General features: G+C 32.9%; 1 pseudogene; it reads right to left on the bottom strand.

Moving 5' to 3' along the window:
- Positions 1–1502: 1502 nt before the first annotated feature.
- LOC139898606 (S-type anion channel SLAH4-like) lies at positions 1503–11370 on the bottom strand (annotated as a pseudogene).
- Between the last annotated feature and the right edge of the window lie 9859 nt (positions 11371–21229).

Here is a 21229-nt window from a genome sequence, read left to right as displayed (position 1 = left end):
TAGATCGACTCGCCATAGGTGCGAGAACGTCTATCTCATTAAGAGATCACACCTTTTCGTGCGGTTTTCTATCAGAAATATAATTTAAAATCCTCGATATCCTCTATAAAAGATATACCTTAAACGTTTATGACATTTCTTCGTGGGTTGCAACTGGACATTATCCTAGTCAAGTTTCGATCCCTGATTTGACATGTAACTGAAATCATGATCATAAAGTTACATTCCACAACGTGCTGTCAAAAACTATTTCCAAGGATAAGTTCGCATGTATTATAATATGTTGAACGATATCTTTCATTAATCACTCGTACCATTCTGTGGGCATTTTAGTAATTATGGCTTGCGTTGCATATAAGCCTGATTAGTGACTCCCCAGCTGGAATGTCATTTCGTCTATTCACATTAGATATTTCTTGAAAACCAAAGGTAAGATGTCTATGGTTATCTTCCGGAATTTGAAGTCGGTACCATCTCTAACAAACACAAGTCATGCATCAAACTACATGGCTGTGGTCTCCAAGTACTTTTCTCTGATTGTCTGCCCTAATGGCAACATAAGCGCTCAATGGTTTTAAATAAGCTTAGTAATGTTCGTGGCACATTTCAGGTATCTGATTTACTGAAATGCTTGTAACATCACAATCCCTTTTGAGAAAACCTAGTCAGGTGACATTCATATTATTCTTTTGAACGACCCCCGCATTGATAATAAAAATGCCCTCCATAGAAGAACCTGTAGAAGTTATGGATCGTGAGATCAAACGCTTGAAACGGGACAACAATTCCTATTGCCAAAAAAATCCGTTGGAATTCATGTAGAGCCCCCGAGTATACCTGGGAACGTGAAGACCAGATGAAGCGGAAATATCCTTATATTTTTTTTTCAAACATTGATGCATCCGAGAAGTCTTTCTGAAACTTCGGGACGAAGTTTAAATTAACGGGGAGGTACTATAACAACCCTCATTTTTCCAATTTGAGTTTATCAGATTTCCCTTAGGATTCACCAAGTTGTTTTGTATATTTGAGTTAGGTTATTATCCGTTTATAATTAATGATCTAAATTAATACATTAATCTATTACTCTAAAACCCTAACCCTAATATTAAAAAAATTAATAAATAAACTATATGAATTAATTAATTATGGCATTATATATAAATTAAACTATTAAGGACTAAGTAAAAATTTATAAAAGCTAGGGACTAATAATTAAATAAATGTATTTAAATAAATGTAACCCTAATAATAATAATAATAATAATAATAATAATAATAATAATAACTTTAATCAAAAAAATATATATAAATATATAATAAAATTATAAATATAGTAAATGCCGTAAAAAAAAATATATAAATATGTTTTTGCATAAAATTTTTGCTAGTATATAAAAAAAAGGGGAAACCAACTTGATCACAAAGGAACCTATCCTAGCCAAACTCTAATTTAACTCCTTGATTTCCAAGTAATTTTAGTGGGATTAGGAAACTAGAATTTAGCTATAAAAGGCATCAAGTTTCTCATTAAATTTTATCCCAAATTTATTCACAAAAATCCCTGCAATAGTCGACACTTTCCCTCCTGCATTCTCTCTTATGTGTCGAATAAAAACATCACCAATTCCTGCTGCAATTATTGACTTGATCCATCCAGCTTTCCCTTTATTTGTGTCAACTAAACAGCCACCATCCAGCCTCCTGATTAGTCGACCAACAACCCTCAAAAATCTGCTGTTGCATCGGCTTCAAAACCCTCCATCAACAAGCCTACAACTCGCCACTTCTGCCTGCTGTTACAGCCCTTTCCACATCCATTCTCAGTTGACACAAAACAGCCTCCAACCCTCCTGCAAATCGCCATCATAACAGCCATTTAAATTGACTTTTTGCTGCATTTTCTTTTCTTGTTTTCCTGCTGTAAAACGTGATCAAAACAGCCCTAGTATTCGGAGTTTCGCTGCTGCTGTACCTACTGTTGTGTCGTGACAAGTCAAACCCAAGATCATCTGATTTGGGTCGTTGCTGCAGCTGCTAGGTATCTGTTCCTGTGCAGTCCTCATTCACCATCAATTCTTGATTTTAATCCTCATAAGGTAGCTCTAAAACCCTAGCTTCATATCACTTATAAACTTATTTACTTTAAGTATTATTTATGAATATGAATTAAGAAAGCATGATTGAATTATAAAGATCATGTTGTTAGATGTTAAAGATTAATGAATTAACTATGTTAAATTTAAAAGAAAACTTTATAATGAATTATGAATATTAGTAATAAGATTGAGTGTGATTAAAATAAGTTATGATCATAAATCTTGTAGTAATAACATGTTAACTTAATGAATAAGGTTAAGGATGGTTAAAATTTAAAAGTTTATGGATAGGTTACAAGTTTTGGGTTAAGTTATGTTAGAAGTTTATGTTAAGTTAGATGATTAATGAATAAGATTAAAAGTATGCCTATGATTTAAGGATTAATAAGTTAGAGTTGATTATGGTTTAGTAATTAATTTGATCATGTAAGAATAATAATAAGACTAGATAATAATAATAGTAGGAGATGAAGATTTGGATCGTGATTATTGATTAATAAGCTAGGCTACTTGATTAAGTATCTTGGAAATTAAAATGATAAAAAGTTATGAAAAATTATTAGGCTTATGATCTTATGTAAATGTTACTAAGTTTGATTATGGTAAAAAGGATATGATTTTATGCGATGATTAATGTTATTAGGTTATGATCATAATAAAAAGTTATGATTTTATGTGAGAATGAATAATTGTTAGTAATATTTGATGGTGGAATAATAAATAATGAAGATGATATACGTGCATGCATGCATGCATACGTGCGTATGTGCATGTATACACTGTGTGTATATGTGTGTGTGTATATGTAAATATATACATACGTGTATATGTATGTGTATATATGTATGTATATGTGTACGTGTGTATGTATGAATAAACGTGTATTAAGTAAGTATTATTATAAGTTAGTAAACCTAATAATAAGAAAAGTAATAAGTATATGTATATGTACCATCTTACACTATTATATATGTAACACATACACCTACTATATATATATCATATAGTATTGAACGCATACATGTATAATAATAATAAAGAATATATATGTATGTATCACATAGAGGTATATTTATAGATGTAACATATAATGATAGATATACATATTAATTGATTAAAGTAAATAATAATACTATTATTAGTATAACCTATACACCTAATTATATAGTAACACTTAATAACACTAAGTATAATATCACTTATATAAATACAACTTTTCTTGAGAACGGTCACTGTTAATATAGTTTACTATATTAATAAACAAACTTTACGTCTATTAGACATTAACTAATCGAACATAATATCTCTAGGTTGAGATCTCCGTGTTCAACACTCCGATCATATAACTTGCGTGGAATATCTATCTGCTATTAAGGTGAACTTCATAGCCCTGCTTTTTAACTTTCTTTATTTACTTATTTTAAACTTTGGGGTGAGACACATGCTTGCTTTCAAACTGTTTTACGCTTAGGCACAAGTACATGAAAACTTTCTTTTGATTAGTTCAAACTGTGCTGCATGCTTTGATTCATGCTAAATCCCTACCATGATATCGTTAATTACTGGAATTTGGTAAGCTTAGTTATTGTGAATAGCGCTATTGAGAGTGACGTCTCTAAGCATTTGACCACTGGTCTTTGGTTACATAATAATGATTTAACGACACGCACGAATAAAAGTGATCACGGGGTAACTTTGTTTAGTCTCGATATCATACACCTCAGCACTACTACCGAACTGATTGAACTTTATAATTAAATCTTGTAGTCTAAAAACTTGGTTATTATTGATAAACCTATGTTGTTCACTCAACCATTTTGGTTGACACTTTTAAGCATGTTTTGTCTCAGGTACTTAGATATATTGCTTCCGCTGTAGAACTCTGCTGTTACTTAGAAGTCAAGCCAAGCATTGGGACCAGAGTTAACATCCGCGTCAATGGAGATTTTGGCGGGGTGTTACAGTGTGTGACCCTTTAGGTTCAAACGTCATTAGTAGTATAGACATAAGTTGTGTCTTGGGCATTAATAACCAACAGCTACCGCCCCTTTTGCCTCTTGAGCGTATGCAGTTGAAGCTAATGCAAGAAAAGAAAGTGGAAATGAGAAAGCCCACCATGCCATAGTGAAGCTTTTCACCGATTTCTTGAAAAGCACCGGTTGACTAGCCTATTATATCATATCACAAAGTATAAATGTCAATTAACAAGCAATCTATCAAATGATATTTTATACTACTTCATTCGTCCCAATTTAATGGTTCCTTTAGAAAAGTCATTAACTTTACAGTTCAAGAATCTTAAACGTAGTCCAAATGATAACTCACAATTACCATAAATAAATACTAATATCAAATTTAAATATGGAAATTCGATATTAGAAAGAAATATTTATACTTTATAATTAATTCTAACTAAGTTTATAAATTTAAATGTAGTAAGGTTATTATTAGTTCTTAATTAATTAGGGCTACGTTTAGCATTGTTCAAGTTCAAACATATAAAAAAGCTAGTAACATACATAGTAACATACCAATGATGCAAATAGAAACAAGGATAGAAAAAAGAGCATTTTGCATAAGACATCAAAGTCTCCATTAATCGAATTCCAAGCTAACGCGGACACGCTTGGGGTTGCAACAAAAAGGAAGAAAATGGGTCGAAGCCTTGAGGGGAGGTGATTATTGCCTGATAATCGTTGGTAAAGAGTAATAAAAACCACCAAATAGTGTGTCATTCCTAATGTAAATAAGCAAATACCACTTTCGGTCCATCCAAATTTAATTGCGGCATGGGCTCCTACTAAGTTCCCAATCACGGACATCTGACTCATAGGGTTAGCCACCATTGACAGAAATCATTTTTCGGTTGTGAACCACTGTCCGTATATCTTAACATCAAGAGCAATTATAGGCATGATAAGTGGCCACCATACGTATTCACAAGAGTATTTATTCACAAGAATGAACGATGGGGCGGATTGAAGTAACAAAAGCAATGAAATCCAAGGGGTAAAAAGGTAATTCACTCCAACATGATGATGGAATTCTGCTTTTACCAAGTTGAAGCGAAAAATGCATCTAAAAATGTAAAGGATAGCGAGAGAGACAAAGATGCTGTTAAAATAGCCAAACCAACAGATCTTCAATCTTATTAATCAACCAATTACCAAGATTACACAAATATCCAATCGATCAGTCACAAGGAAAGCAGAACCAAATACAACCAGGTGACAAGATTAAGTGCTAAGATTACAGAGAATGAAATGTAATAACATTAACAGGATCAATCAATTGAGACAAACAATTGATTGATCAACACAAGTTTGGATTTTAGGGAGAAAGTGAGAACAAAGAAATCGCAGTAGCAAGGGTGCAAAAACGGGGTGATTAACCCTAGAGGATCACCAGCCAATATATACACCAAGAGTAACATAGGCCACCCTCCATAAAGCATAAATGTTACAACCAGCCCCCTTGATCAAACAAACAGCAATAATAGCCCCTGAGGAATGAACCATCATGCAAGGAAGGACCAGAAACACTGCACCAGCAGTCCTGGAAATAACAGACAAACAAAGAAAGTTAGAAAACCAATTAACACAAGATAAGCTTGACATTTCAACATCCCCCCTCAAGCTTATTTTGGAACATATCAACAAGACCCAACCCTTTTGAAAGAAGATTATGTTGGGCAGAGCTCAACCCTTTTGTTAAAATATCTGCAAGTTGGTTTGCAGACTCGATTTTTTCATTTCTAATAAGACCAGAGGAAACTTTGTGCCTTATAAAATGAAGATCAATATCAAAGTGTTTTGTTCTGTCATGAAAAACAGGGTTGGCTGCAATTTGAATAGCTGAGCTATTGTCACAAAACAGGGTTATGGGAAGGTTGACTTTGATGTTAAAGTCAAGCAGAAGATTTTTCAGCCACACAATTTCACAAGCAGTGGACCCCATGGCCCTATATTCAGCTTCAGCTGAGGATCTGGAGATAGTGGCTTGTTTTTTACTTTTCCAAGAAACAAGAGAGCCACAAAAGAATACTAAGTATCCTGTGACAGATTTCCTGTCTAGCTTGCATTTTGCCAAGTCTGAATCACAGTAAGCATACAGAGAATACCCCTTGCCCTTCATCATTTGAATTCCTTTTCCAGGGCCACCTTTAAGATACCTTAAAACCCTAAAGGCCAGATCAAAATGTGATTGCAGAGGGGCATGCATATACTGACTGAGAACATGAACAGCATAGGCAATGTCAGGTCTGGTAAGAGACAAATAGATAAGTCTCCCCACAAGTTTTTGGTACTCAGTGATGTTAACAAGCAGCTTGTCATTGTTACTGGGTTCACAAGCAACACAAAGGTTTTGCTCAATAGGAGTAGACACAGGTTTACAACCAAGCAGACCATAGTCATTTAACAAATCTAGGCAATACTTCCTTTGTGACATGCATATACCATCATCATTATCCAGAATTTCAATACCAAGAAAATATTTCAGTTTTCCCAGATCCTTAATCATAAATTTAGATTTTAAAAAGGTTTTGACTTGGTCTATTTCACCAGGGTTATTCCCAGTAATCACAATATCATCCACATAGACAAGCAAGGCAACAAACACATTGTCACAGTTTTCACATAAAGAGAATAATCAGATTCACTTTGAGTAAAGACATTTTCAATTAAAGCAGCATTTAATTTTTCATTCCACTGCCTTGGAGCTTGTTTAAGCCCATACAAGGATTTAGACAGTTTACAGACTTTGTTTTTATCAGAATCACCATAATATCCTTTGGGCAAAGTCATATAAACATCCTCATTAAGGTCACCATACAGAAAAGCATTGTTAACATCAAGCTGGTATAGAGGCCAGCCATTTTGAACAACAATAGTGATGAAACATCTCACAGTGACATGTTTTACCACAGGAGAAAAGGTCTCATCATAGTCAATACCCTCCTTTTGACTGTACCCTTTTGCTACCAGTCTAGCCTTGTATCTTTCAATCTCCCCATTGGACTTGTACTTAATCTTATAGATCCATTTATTACCAACAGGTTTTCTGTCATTGGGAAGGTCTGTAATGACCCAAGTGTTATTTCTAATGAGAGCTTCCATTTCAAGGTTCATAGCCTCAACCCAATTGGGGTCAAGGCAAGCTTGCTCATAATCTTTTGGTTCAATAGATTTATTCAGATTAGACACAAAACACAAATTTTCAGAGTTTAACATAGAATAATTGACCACTTTTTCTATACCATATTTAACTTTACCCTCAACCACAAAGTCATCAAATTTTCTAGGCATGACAGGATTTCTGGAAGACCTCCTTAGATTTTCAGGTTTATTTTGAACCTCAGTTTGCTGTGACCCATCATTAATGTTGACATCATTACCCTCAGGAGAAGTAAGGTGATCATCTAAAGTTGCTGTAGGACTATGATCAGGTTCATTGTCATTGTTAGAATGACTAGAGCCATGATCACCATCACTACTGCCATCATTATCACTTACATCTCTCCCTTCATCATTGGGACTTTCAGTATTTGACTCAAAAAAGGTGAAGTTTTCATGATTGAAGAAGTTTTTGTGATTTAAAACATTTTCATTACTCACAAAATCTTTTGACTTTAAAGGAAAAACAGTTTCATAGAACTTGACATCTCTAGAATATAGAACAGTTTTTGACTCTATATCATAAAGTTTGTAACCTTTTTTCTCATTTGAAAAACCAATAAGAACACATTTTAAAGACCTACTTTGAAACTTATCAGAAGGATTTAAGACAGCAGCAAAACACAGGCAGCCAAAACACCTTAGGTGGGAGAGATTGGGTTCACATTTAAAAATCATTTCATAAGGGGTCTTTCCAGAAAGCACGACAGTAGGAGTCCTATTAATCAAGTAACAAGCAGTTAGAACACATTCACTCCACATATTCAAAGGTAAACCCCCTTGAAACATAAGTGCCCTTGCAACATTTAACAAGTGCCTATGTTTCCTTTCAACTATTCCATTCTGTTGTGGTGTATAGGCACACGTGGTTTGATGGATGATTCCTTTATTTGACATGAGATTAAAAAACCTAGAGTTCAAGAACTCAGTACCATTATCACTTCTAAAGGTTTTAATTTTAGCAGAAAACTGATTTTCAATGAGGTTTACAAAAATATTGACATTTTCATAGACCTCATCTTTAGTTTTTAGCATATACAACCAAACAGCCCTGGAATAGTCATCAACAATGGTCAAGAAGTATTTAAAACCTTCTCTACTTTGAATTCTAAAGGGGCCCCATAAATCAAGATGTATTAAATCACCAAGAGAATTGGACTTATGGTCACTTAGAGGAAAAGGATCCCTAGTTTGTTTTGCTTGGTGACAAACATCACAGGGATCATTTTCATGAATATCTTTTAAGTTTAACTTTTGTTTTAAGACTTTTAAGACTTGATTGGAAGGATGTCCCAATCTAGAGTGCCAAAGTTTAGAAGACACAAAGCAGTTACTCACATAAGGACTTGAATCAAACAAGTAAAGGCCATCATGTTGGCTACCAGTCCCCTTTATAGTCCCCTTTTTCAAGTCCTGAATATAACATTTAGAATCATTGAAGCTAACCATTAGTTTACTATCTTTGGAAAGCTTATGCACAGATAGGAGACTGACACAATATTCAGGAACAACAAGGACATCAAACAAGGTCAGATCATTGGTAAGTTTTAAATTCCCAACCCACATGATTTTCGCCCTGGTCCCATTTGGGTGACCAACAGAAAGATTAAATTTTGACACATCAATGACATCACAAAGGTGTTTTTCAGACATAGTCATGTGCTGGTTTGCACCAGAATCAATGATCCAACTGGGATAAATGGCTTTGTTTTGAGAACAGTTGAAGTTAAATTTTTTTATCAAAGTTAGAGTTAAACTCTTTGCTGTTGTTGACAAAAGTACCTGAAGCATTGGCATGACTGGAAGAGGCAGATGGCTTATCATTGATGAGGCTAAGAAGCTTCAACATTTGTTCATTTGAAAAGGACATGGGTGTGACAGGAGAAGAGGGGTTACCCTCATCTGAAAGGTTAGGAACACTTTGGGTGACACTATTGTTAACAGATGGTTTGGGGGCAGTAGGTCTCCAATTACTAGAATTAGGACCATTTCTTTTAAAACCAGGAGGATAACCAATAATTTCATAACATCTTTCAATTGTGTGACCCAATTTACTACATTTCTTGCACTTAAGGTTGGTGTTGGGACCTTTATTGTGGCCATTATTATTCTGAAATATTTGATTTGAGGTTTGGGCAATGAAAGCAGAGGTCTGTGGTTTTGGTGTGGTATCTTTGTTGGAGAAACCTCTATGAGATTCTTCCCTAGATACCACAGCATAGGCAGTTTTAACTTCAGGCAGGGGGTCTCTTAAAAGGAGATTGCTCCTGACAGACACATAGCAGTCATCCAATCCCATGAGGAATTGCATGAGTTTGAGGGTCTTATTATGATCAGCAATATGGGTAGCAGCAGCACAAACACAAGTAGGTATGACAACCAGGGTATCATATTGTTTCCATAAAGCATTTAAGCTATGATAATATTCAGATAAAGATGACCCATTTTGTTTCAAAGAGTTGATTTTATGATGAACATTGAAAATAACAGATCCATCAATTTTATCATATGTTTCTTTTAGTTCAGTCCATACAGTTAAAGCATTTTCAGAGAAAATTAGACCAGGATAAAGTTCATCAGCAATAGACCCAAGCAACCAAGATAAGACAACAGAATTACATCTATCCCATTGTTTAGAAAGCACTTCATCGGTAGTGTTTTTAATACAAGTACCATCAAAAAAACCAACTTTATTTTTTGTTTCAAGAGCAAGAAAAACAGACCTACTCCATATTTTATAGTTCTCAGTTCCTTTTAGTTTTAAGGTGATAAGAGGTGTAGCAGAACTATCACTGGGATGAAGGTAAAGAGGGTCACCAAAGTCCAGTTTGGTAATCAAAGTGACTTCACCCATATTAACAAACCCACCAGAGTCAAGAACCACACACAGATATACCAGACACAACCAATTAGACAGAGAATCACACAGCAAGCAAGATCACAAAACCTGTAAGAAAAAAGAGACAGGAACATAAAACAATAAGAAGAGGGCAAGAATCAACCAGATGCTTGATCAGGTTTTCACACGTTTCAAGAACATGGATCAAGAGTTGGGCATCGGGATTCAGTCACAAGGGTAAAAGAAAAGACAAGGAGAGAAAGAGGAAAAGGGACTCCCCTATAGAGCAATTACGCTCTAATCACAGCAACAGAAGACAGCGAAAGAAGATAACAGATGGAGACCAGCCCAGAACACGAACGGAACCAGATCAAACCCTAACCCTAATTTCAAAATTAGGGTTTCTTTCAATCTGATCAAATCACCAACAGATCTGAAGCCTACGCTCTGATACCATGTTAAAATAGCCAAACCAACAGATCTTCAATCTTATTAATCAACCAATTACCAAGATTACACAAATATCCAATCGATCAGTCACAAGGAAAGCAGAACCAAATACAACCAGGTGACAAGATTAAGTGCCAAGATTACAGAGAATGAAATGCAATAACATTAACAGGATCAATCAATTGAGACAAACAATTGATTGATCAACACAAGTTTGGATTTTAGGGAGAAAGTGAGAACAAAGAAATCGCAGTAGCAAGGGTGCAAAAACGGGGTGATTAACCCTAGAGGATCACCAGCCAATATATACACCAAGAGTAACATAAGCCACCCTCCATAAAGCATAAATGTTACAACCAGCCCCCTTGATCAAACAAACAGCAACAATAGCCCCTGAGGAATGAACCATCATGCAAGGAAGGACCAGAAACACTGCACCAGCAGTCCTGGAAATAACAGACAAACAAAGCAAGTTAGAAAACCCATCAACACAAGATAAGCTTGACATTTCAACAGATGCATAACGTTAGACACCAAATAAGGAAGAAACTGGTTGCGGGTAACTTGGTGAACAAGTTATTGAATGTTGGTGGAATTTCTGTTTTTTTTCACTAAGAGTTTTCCATAACAAAGCTTGACTACCAAATGATATGCAAATCCTGAAGTAGCCTGCATTGATTCTAGTTGTGATGGCCTGATGAGATCGCTTTATACGATTTTCTTGATTTTTAACGATGGATTGGTTCGTGGGTTGTTTGATGATCGAAGAGTCGATGATGACTTCCAATCCCATTTCGGGTTGAACCATGGTGCAACTAAAACAAAGTTGTATGTGTTATATATAACAATGAGCAGTGGCTCTTGTGTTTAGATAGTACATAACATAAATGGTAAATTTATATAAGAGAATAGAGATTTGGTGGAAGTAATGAGACAAAAATGGACGTAAGAAAATTGGGTTTGCATAGTAACAACGCACTTGAAACTACTCATATTAAAGCAAAGTCACTTTGATCCACTCAATCTCTCTCTGTATATGCATCTATATATATGTTGCATATGAAAATGTATATAGTATGCGAGTTTGTATTTAAAAAAACAAATGTAAATAGTACCGAAGCTGAGTTAAGGCATACTTTATTAAACTAGTTCTGTTAGTAAAATGACAGAATCATATTTCTAACACGTGATTTTCTAATCAAACTAAAACACAATACGATATGGTTATGAAACACATTTCCATCTTAAATGTTTTATAGGAAATTAATTAAATAGTGCCACTTTTTATTGGGTGCGTGTACTAGACAACACAGTGAGTCTAAAACACACTAATATGCAAAAAGCTAATATCACTTTCCTCCATTAATTGAATTTCTTTTTCTTTAAATAACAAAGTAAAGAAATAATATATTATATTGGTTTTAAATTCCCTTTTCAACTCGTTCCAGAATAGGTGTTATGGCAAAAAAACAAGAAGAAAATAAAAGGAAAAATTTGTTCCATAGTCACAAATCATGCCTTCACAGGTTGATATACGATCCAACCTATGATTGAGCGACAAAAGCAAACAAAATACTCCTTGATCATAATTTTTTTTACTTGGGAGTAGTAACTTTAATTTTGTACTTGTGTTTCACAATAACTTTATATATACAAGCTACATAGGAGCATGCATGAATCATGAATGTATGTTTCGTGGATAATGAAAGAATTAGGTTACATAAAAACACACCCAAAATTTAGGTACTAATCGATAGAAAGATGGATAAGTTAACTTAGGTTATAATTATATTAGCGCAATATATTGAATTTTTTTAAGTTAGCCAGAACTTGGTCAACCATAATTAAAACCAGTGCCTGATGAGTAATCATTATGATTTAATAAAGTTCAAAGTCCATACTAATTAAGAAATTGAAACCTGTACTATATTTATTTATCACCGTCAAGTCGTAATCCCTTGAATATAATAATTTGCTTGAAATCTAACGGACCAATCAGAGCGCGACATGTGGCGCGACAATCACATGTGATTGGAAAAAAAAATTCAATTTTTTTTAAATATCTTTTAAAAAAAAATTAAAATTTTTTTCTGAAAAAAAAATTTAATTTTTTTTTAAATACACATTTCAAATCTAATCACATGTGATTGTAAAACTCAATCACATATGATTGTAAAACACAATCATATGTGATTCTGCATGTCAAATCCAATCACATGTGATTGAAAAAAAAAATTAAATTTTTTTTCAAAAAAATAAATTTCAACCGAAAACAGACTTTGATTCGGTGATTTGATCAAGTTTGTTAGCGTTTCGTGATCATATCTTCAAAATTTTAGACTTTAATTTCGGTGATTTGATCAAGTTTTGATCAAAAACTTGGTGTTTAAAGGTTTTAGCACAAATTTACTGAAATTCGTCATTTTACGAAGAAAAAAAATTTCAATCACATGTGATTGGATTTGACATGCATAATCACATGTGTTTGGGTTTTACAATCACATGTAATTCGCATACAGGATCACATGTGATTTACTGCATGTCAAATTCAATCACATGTGATTGAAGAAAAAAATTTCGAAAAAAAAAATTTTGAAAATTTTTTTTTCGAAGAAAAAAAATTTAAATTTTTTTTTTTAAAAAAAAATTTTATTTTTCAATCACATGTGATTATCGCGCCACGTTTCGCACTCTAATTGGTCTCTTGGATCTTGTAAGACCATGTTTCCTTTTTCAGCTATATGGGACGCCGTCCAATTTTGGGGACGCCGTCCAGTAAAGAAGAGTTGGACGCCGTCCAAATGGTCTGACGGGCCACCTGAATTTTTTTTTTAAATTAGAAAGGGCATTTTGGTCAATTCACTTGGGTGTCGGTTTGGAGCCTTCAAGGCTGATCTAGATCCCATTTGTGGATCACATTTCACCCACACAAACACTCTCAATCATTCCTAGAGAGAGTAAGAGTTTAGAGAGAGAGAGAGAGAGAGCTTGATTTGGAGAATAAGGAGTCGGATTCTCATCAAAGCTCGGGTTTTAAAGTTGTTCATCTCGTTCACGGCTACGTTGTGGTAGTATTGGTAAGTTCAAACTCCGAATTTCATTTGTTAGAATTGATATTCAAGTTAGGGTTTGAGCTTGATTAGTTGTGAAACCCTTTTAGATGATGAAGTGGGTTTATGGTGACTAGTTATTCTTGTCACTTGGCGGGTTTTGGGTTGGTTGACGTTTTGGCCATGACTAGGCTTTGATAATGGGTATAATCATTAGTGTTAGTGATTATGGAAGTGTTGGAACTCATTTGGGGGTTTTTGATTGATTAATTTTGAAATGGGTCAAAATTAGGGTTTGGTGTCAATTTGGGCAAGACGAGTGTTTAACACTTGTGTTTGGGTGTAATTGGCGTATTATGTAGTGACCCGAACTTTTCCATGTTTATATATATTAAATTAAATTGTTATTTACATGATTAAGTGTTTCCAACATGTTAAGCAATCAAACTTGTTAAGACTTGATTAATTGAAATTGGTTTCATATAGACAATTGACCACCCAAGTTGACCGGGGATTCACGAACGTTAAAACTTCTAAAAACTATATGATGACATATATATGATTATATATATAGTTAACATGATATTATGATAAGTAAGTATCTCATTAGATATTTTAACAATGAGTTATATACATAAAATTGAGTTTATTGAATTAAGAAACTCGAAACGATATATATAACGATTATCGTTATAACAACGTCTTACTAATTACATATGAATCATATTAAGATATTGATACACTATATTTAATCATGATAAATGATAAGTAAACATGTCATTAAGTGTATTAACAATGAACTACATATGTAAAAACAAGACTACTAACTTAATGATTTCGAAACAAGACATATATGTAACGATTATCGTTGTAACAACATTTAACTGTATATATATCATACTAAGATATATTAATATATCATAATATCATGATAATGTAATAATTTAACATCTCTTTAGATATAATAAACAATGGGTTAACAACATTTAACAAGATCGTTAACCTAAAGGTTTCAAAACAACGTTTACATGTAACGACTAATGATGACTTAATGACTCAGTTAAAATGTATATACATGTAGTGTTTTAATATGTATTCATACACTTTTGAAAGACTTCAAGACACTTATCAAAATACTTCTACTTAACAAAAATGCTTACAATTACATCCTCGTTCAGTTTCATCAACAATTCTACTTGTATGCACCCGTATTCGTACTCGTACAATACACAGCTTTTTGAGGTATGTACTATTGATATATACAGTCCAATGATCAGCTCTTAGCAGCCCATGTGAGTCACCTAACATATGTGGGAACCATCATTTGGCAACTAGCATGAAATATCTCATAAAATTACAAAAATATGAGTAATCATTCATGACTTATTTACATGTAAACAAAATTACACATCCTTTGTATCTAATCCATATACCAACGACCAAAAACACCTACAAACACTTTCATTCTTCAATTTTCTTCATCTAATTGATCTCTCTCAAGTTCTATCTTCAAGTTCTAAGTGTTCTTCATAAATTCTATAAGTTCTAGTTTCATAAAATCAAGAATACTTCCAAGTTTGCTAGCTTACTTCCAATCTTGTAAAGTGATCATCCAACCTCAAGAAATCTTTCTTATTTACAGTAAGATATCTTTCTAATACAAGGTAATATTCATATTCAAACTTTGATTCAATTTCTATAACTATAACAATCTTATTTTGAGTGGAAATGTTACTTGAACTTGTTTTCATGTCATGATTCTGCTTCAAGAACTTTCAAGCCATCCAAGGATCCTTTGAGGCTAGATCTATTTTTCTCATTTCCAGTAGGTTTATCCACAAAACCTGAGGTAGTAATGATGTTCATAACATCATTCGATTCATATATATAAAACTACCTTATTCGAAGGTTTAAACTTGTAATCAATAGAATATAGTTTAGTTAATTCTAAACTTGTTCGCAAATAAAAGTTAATCCTTCTAACTTGACTTTTAAAATCAACCATGTTCTATATCTATATGATATGCTAACTTAATGATTTAAAACCTAAAAACACGAAAAACACCGTAAAACCGGATATACGCCGTCGTAGTAACACCGCGGGCTGTTTTGGGTTAGTTAATTAAAAACTAAGATAAACTTTGATTTAAAAGTTGTTCTTCTGGGAAAATGATTTTTCTTATGAACATGAAACTATATCCAAAAATCATGGTTAAACTCAAAGTGGAAGTATGTTTTCCAAAATGGTCATCTAGACGTCGTTCTTTCGACTGAAATGACTACCTTTACAAAAATGACTTGTAACCTTTATTTCCGACTATAAACTTATACTTTTTTGTATAGATTCATAAACTTAAGTTCAATATGAAACCATAGCAACTTGAACCACTCAAAACGGATTTAAAACGAAGAAGTTATGGGTAAAACAAGATTGGATATTTTTGCTTGTTGTAGCTACGTGAAAATTGGTAACAAATCTATATTAATCATATCCTAGCTAACTTATATTGTATTATACATGTATTCTAATATATTATTTAATCTTGGGATACCATAGACACGTATGCAAATGTTTTGACATGTCATATCGACCCATGTATATATGTTATTTGGAACAACCATAGACACTCTATATGCAGTAATGTTGGAGTTAGCTATACAGGGTTGAGGTTTATTCCAAAAATATATATACTTTGAGTTGTGATCTAGCCTGAGATGTGTATACACTGGGTCGTGGATTGATTCAAGATAATATATATCGATTTATTTCTGTACATCTAATTATGGACAACTAGTTGTAGGTTACTAACAAGGACAGCTGACTTAATAAACTTAAAACAGTAAAACATATTAAAAATGTTGTAAATATATTTTGAACATACTTTGATATATATGTACATATTTTTTATAGGTTCGTGAATCGACCAGTGGCCAAGTCTTACTTCCCGACGAAGTAAAAATCTGTGAAAGTGAGTTATAGTCCCACTTTTAAAATCTAATATTTTAGGATGAGAATACATGCAGTTTTATAAATGTTTTACGAAATAGACACAAGTAATTGAAACTACATTATATGGGTGAATGATCGAATCCGAATATGCCCCTTTTGCTTGGTAACCTAAGAATTAGTAAACCGATCTACTAATTGACGCGAATCCTAAATATAGATCTATTGGGCCTAACGAACCCCATCCAAAGTATCGGATGCTTTAGTACTTCGAATTCGTTTTTATCATGTTCGAAGGATTTCCCGGAATGATAGGGGATATTCTTATATGCATCTTGTTAATGTCGGTTACCAGGTGTTCACCATATGAATGATTTTTATCTCTATGTATGGGATGTATATTGAAATATGAAATCTTGTGGTCTATTATTATGATTTGATAATATATAGGTTAAATCTATAACTCACCAACATTTTTGTTGACGTTTTAAGCATGTTTATTCTCAGGTGATTATTAAGAGCTTCCGCTGTTGCATACTAAAATAAGGACAAGATTTGGAGTCCATGCTTGTATGATATTATGTAAAAACTGCATTCAAGAAACTTATTTTTGATGTAATATATTCTTATTGTAAACCATTATGTAATGGTCGTGTGTAAACGGTATATTTTAGATTATCATTATCTGATAATCTACGTAATGCTTTTTAAACCTTTATAGATAAAATAAAGGTTATGGTTGTTTTAAAAATGAATGCAGTCTTTGAAAAACGTCTCATATAGAGGTCAAAACCTCGAGACGAAATCAATTAATATGGAACGTTTATAATCAATATGAACGAGACATTTCATATTAGGACTATCTTCACTTGTGTTAGTGATTATTGGTTAGTTTGAGCGCAATTTGTGCTTGGAAGTGCATTTGGGTCGAAATTGCACTAAGGGTCAATTGGGTTGGTTTGTAAATCCACCCTAATTGTGTTGTTTGTATTGTGATAATGGAATAGGTACTTTCCATTGACGTGTTGCGGAATTGTTCTGTTACATTCATCAAGACGACAAGATGAGTATTAATATCCTATGTGCATATGTATGTGTAGGATGGGTGCGGGTCGGGTGAAGTGGTTCTCGGTTATAGAACTCACTTCATATATAGGTGGATTTGATGGGCTTGTGCAATAAGTCCAATTGGCACGGTTGTGCGTTTTGGTTGACCGCCTTTGGCGAGGTGCACACTTCGTGTGTACGTTATCACATGGACTTGTGATATGGAGTTATATAATCCCGATGTATTGGGATTGGTATTGAGTTACGGTTGCGTAACCCCGATGATGTGGGTTTTGATGAGGTAGCGAATCTCGGGTAGTGCGGATTCATGATGACTCGGGTTGTTCGGTCATCTTATTGATGAGGTAGTGAATCTCGGGTAGTACGAATTCACTAAGGCTCGGGTTATTCGGCCAGCCTTCCTGGGTTTAAGGTTAAGGGGTTAACCTTGTTGTATTATCGGATGTATTTTGTATATGCGTATATATACTTATTGTATGTTGTAGCTAATCTTACGGACTTGGCTTAGTGGTACGTTAGGTATAACTTTGCTTAGTTATGCTCGGATGCAGTATGTGTTTACTATTTATGTGCTGGCGATGCGTCTTCATTTTATGCTTATATATGTATGTAGTATATTCTCACTCACTAAGCGTTAGCTTACCCTATCATTGTTTATATTTTTATAGATTTGCGTGAAGGCGGTGGCTCGGGTAAGCATGGGGACTAGTGGACTTGCGTAATTGCTTAGAAGACGTGCTTTTGGATTTGATTAGGATTGGGTAGCGTATCCCCAATCACCTTGCTCGATCTTTATTTTTGTGTTAAAACTCACGTGGTCGAAAACTGTATTTTGTGTGAAAGTCGTAAAACGGCCAATGTGGGCCCGGTGTTGTAAAACTTGTTTTATCGTGGGAAATTCTTAGTTTTACTTATGATGACGTGTCTTGATAATTGGTTTCGTCTAAAAGTGTCGGGAAGCGAGTTTTCCGCTCGCTTAAGTTGGACTCCGGGGACAGCCCCTGGAAGTTCATTTAGAGGCCGTCCTGCCCTTCACTACTGGACGCCGTCCAGATATGTGGACACCGTCCAGATGATCTGTATAAAAAAAAATTTCTTGGTGTTTCGGTTGGTTAACGGGTTGGGTCGTTACAAGTGGTATCAGAGCATGGTCTAAAGGATTTAGGCGACTTGAGATAGGTGCCTAGACTTAGACTTTTGTGTGTGCTTAATTGTTGCGGGACTTGTACGTGAACTGGTCGGACGGGGACTTGGTTTAACTCCCCGTCAAAATCCATTAACGGCGATGTTAACTCTGGTCCCAGTGCTTGGCTTGACTTCTATATAACAGCAAAGTTCTACAGCGGAAGCAAAAACTACCTGAGAATAAACATGCTAAAAGTGTCAACCAAAAGGTTGGTGAGTTCATATGTTTATCTTAACTAATGATTTTGATAATAGTAATAGATCACAAGATTTCAGTTTCCATAAATATCCTTACACCGCAGTGTAATAAAAAGATTCTTCAACCATGGGCACCTGGTAACAGCCTTAACGATAATAATATAATAATGAATACCCCTGATGTCTATAGAGCACCGAATCAAGTGCGATAAATACACTCGAAGTACTAAACATCCGTTGGCTGCTAGCGCGACTAGCCCGGATGTGGTTGTCAAACCCGATAGATCTATCAATAGGATTCGCGCCTACGGTACAGAGACCAATAGATTACGTTACCAAGCTAGGGGAATATTTGTGACTCTAACCCACGTAGAATTAATTTTAGTACTTGTATCTATTTTGTAAAACAGATATAAAACATTGCATGTATTCTCAGCCCAAAAATATATATAAAAAGGCAATTAAAAAGGGTGCAATGAAAACTCACGATACGATACGATAGTTTGTAGTAAATATGCGTATGACGGCACTGATCAAGTGTAGAGTTGATCTCGGATTCACGAACCTATATCAAGTATATATATATTAACACATATACTTGTAATCGAATAAGTTTATATATTATTTCACTTGTTATATATATATATATATATATATATATATATATATATATATATATATATATATATATACATATATATATATATATTCTATGTATAAGTATTTGTTTGATAAAATGATTTTAATAATCATAATGAATAAAGAGTAGTATTATTTTGTAATAACAATAATAATACTATTAGTAGAAATGATAATAATCATAATAAGGTTTTAATAATAATAATAATAATAATAATATCGTTTTGATGATAGCAAAAATGCTAATTTTTATAAATATAATAATAATGATAATACTTTTTAATAATAATAATAATACTAATAAAGATAATCATATTAGTAATAATAATAATAACATTAATAATAATACTTATAAATATACTAATACTAATAACAATGATAATAATAATAATTTGTATTGTTTTCAAAATAATAATTAATAATAATAATTCTAATCATAATAATGATAATAATATTTAAAATGATAATAATAATGATAGTTTTAATAATAATACTAATAATCTTAATAATATTAATAATAATACTTATGTTAATGATAATAATAACTACAATACTAATAATAACAATAATAATAAATGATCCTTAATTCTTATTTTAGTAATAATAATAATAATAATAATAATAATAATAATAATAATAATAATAATAATAATAATAATAATAATAATAATAATAATAATAATAATAATAATAATAATTATTATTATTATTATTATTATTATTATGATGATGATAATTTTTAATAATACTTATATTATTTATTATAATGATAATAATAATAATACTAATAACAACAACATTAATAATAATAATAATAATAATAATAATAATAATAATAATAATAATAATAATAATAATAATAATAATTTTAAAAAAAAGAAGACTACCTTAATAAGCTTTTCTAAAAAAAAATTGCCATGAACGGGACTCGAACACGTGACCTCTCGTTCAAACCAAACATACCCAACCAGTCCTCTGTCCCTTGCTTTTCAATTTTAATTTCCAAGCTAAATTTATTTAACTTAATATTTCTGTTTCTTCTCATCTCCTTTTCCAATTCAATTCAACAGGAAACCAAATACCTAAATTAATCCGTTTATAATTTGCGTTATGTGACAACCTGGAAATTTCTGACTAAATTTAAACTTCAATCTTTATATTATTCCGACACGATAAGCAAAGTTTGTTAAGTTAAATCTCAAGAATTTTAAACTATGTTTATACATTCATTTAAACTCGACCAAATTTCGACGATTCACGAACCATTATATAATTGAATATGAATATGTATATGTATGTATATGTATATATGTTATAACTTGAGAACGTTAACAAAGTATTAAACGTATAATACTTTACGTGAACGTATTTGTTTCAATATGATTATCGATAGAATTAGAAGATAATTTCAAATGATTGATTTATCAGATACATTGAATTATGATTACGAGTCTCTGTTGAGAGGTCCACTTTGATTTAGAAAACCTTTCTTTTTTAACGGTATCCGGAATATTTGGTAAATGTGATTTACAAAAGTGTCATTAACGAGAGTTAGTCAAAAGATAGTAATCATTTCCGTT

The sequence above is a fragment of the Rutidosis leptorrhynchoides genome, chromosome 1 (assembly GCF_046630445.1).
Source record: "Rutidosis leptorrhynchoides isolate AG116_Rl617_1_P2 chromosome 1, CSIRO_AGI_Rlap_v1, whole genome shotgun sequence".
Classification (NCBI taxonomy): Eukaryota; Viridiplantae; Streptophyta; class Magnoliopsida; order Asterales; family Asteraceae; genus Rutidosis; species Rutidosis leptorrhynchoides.
The sequence above is the reverse complement of the archived record's forward strand: the minus strand, read 5'-3'. Positions and strand labels throughout refer to the sequence as shown.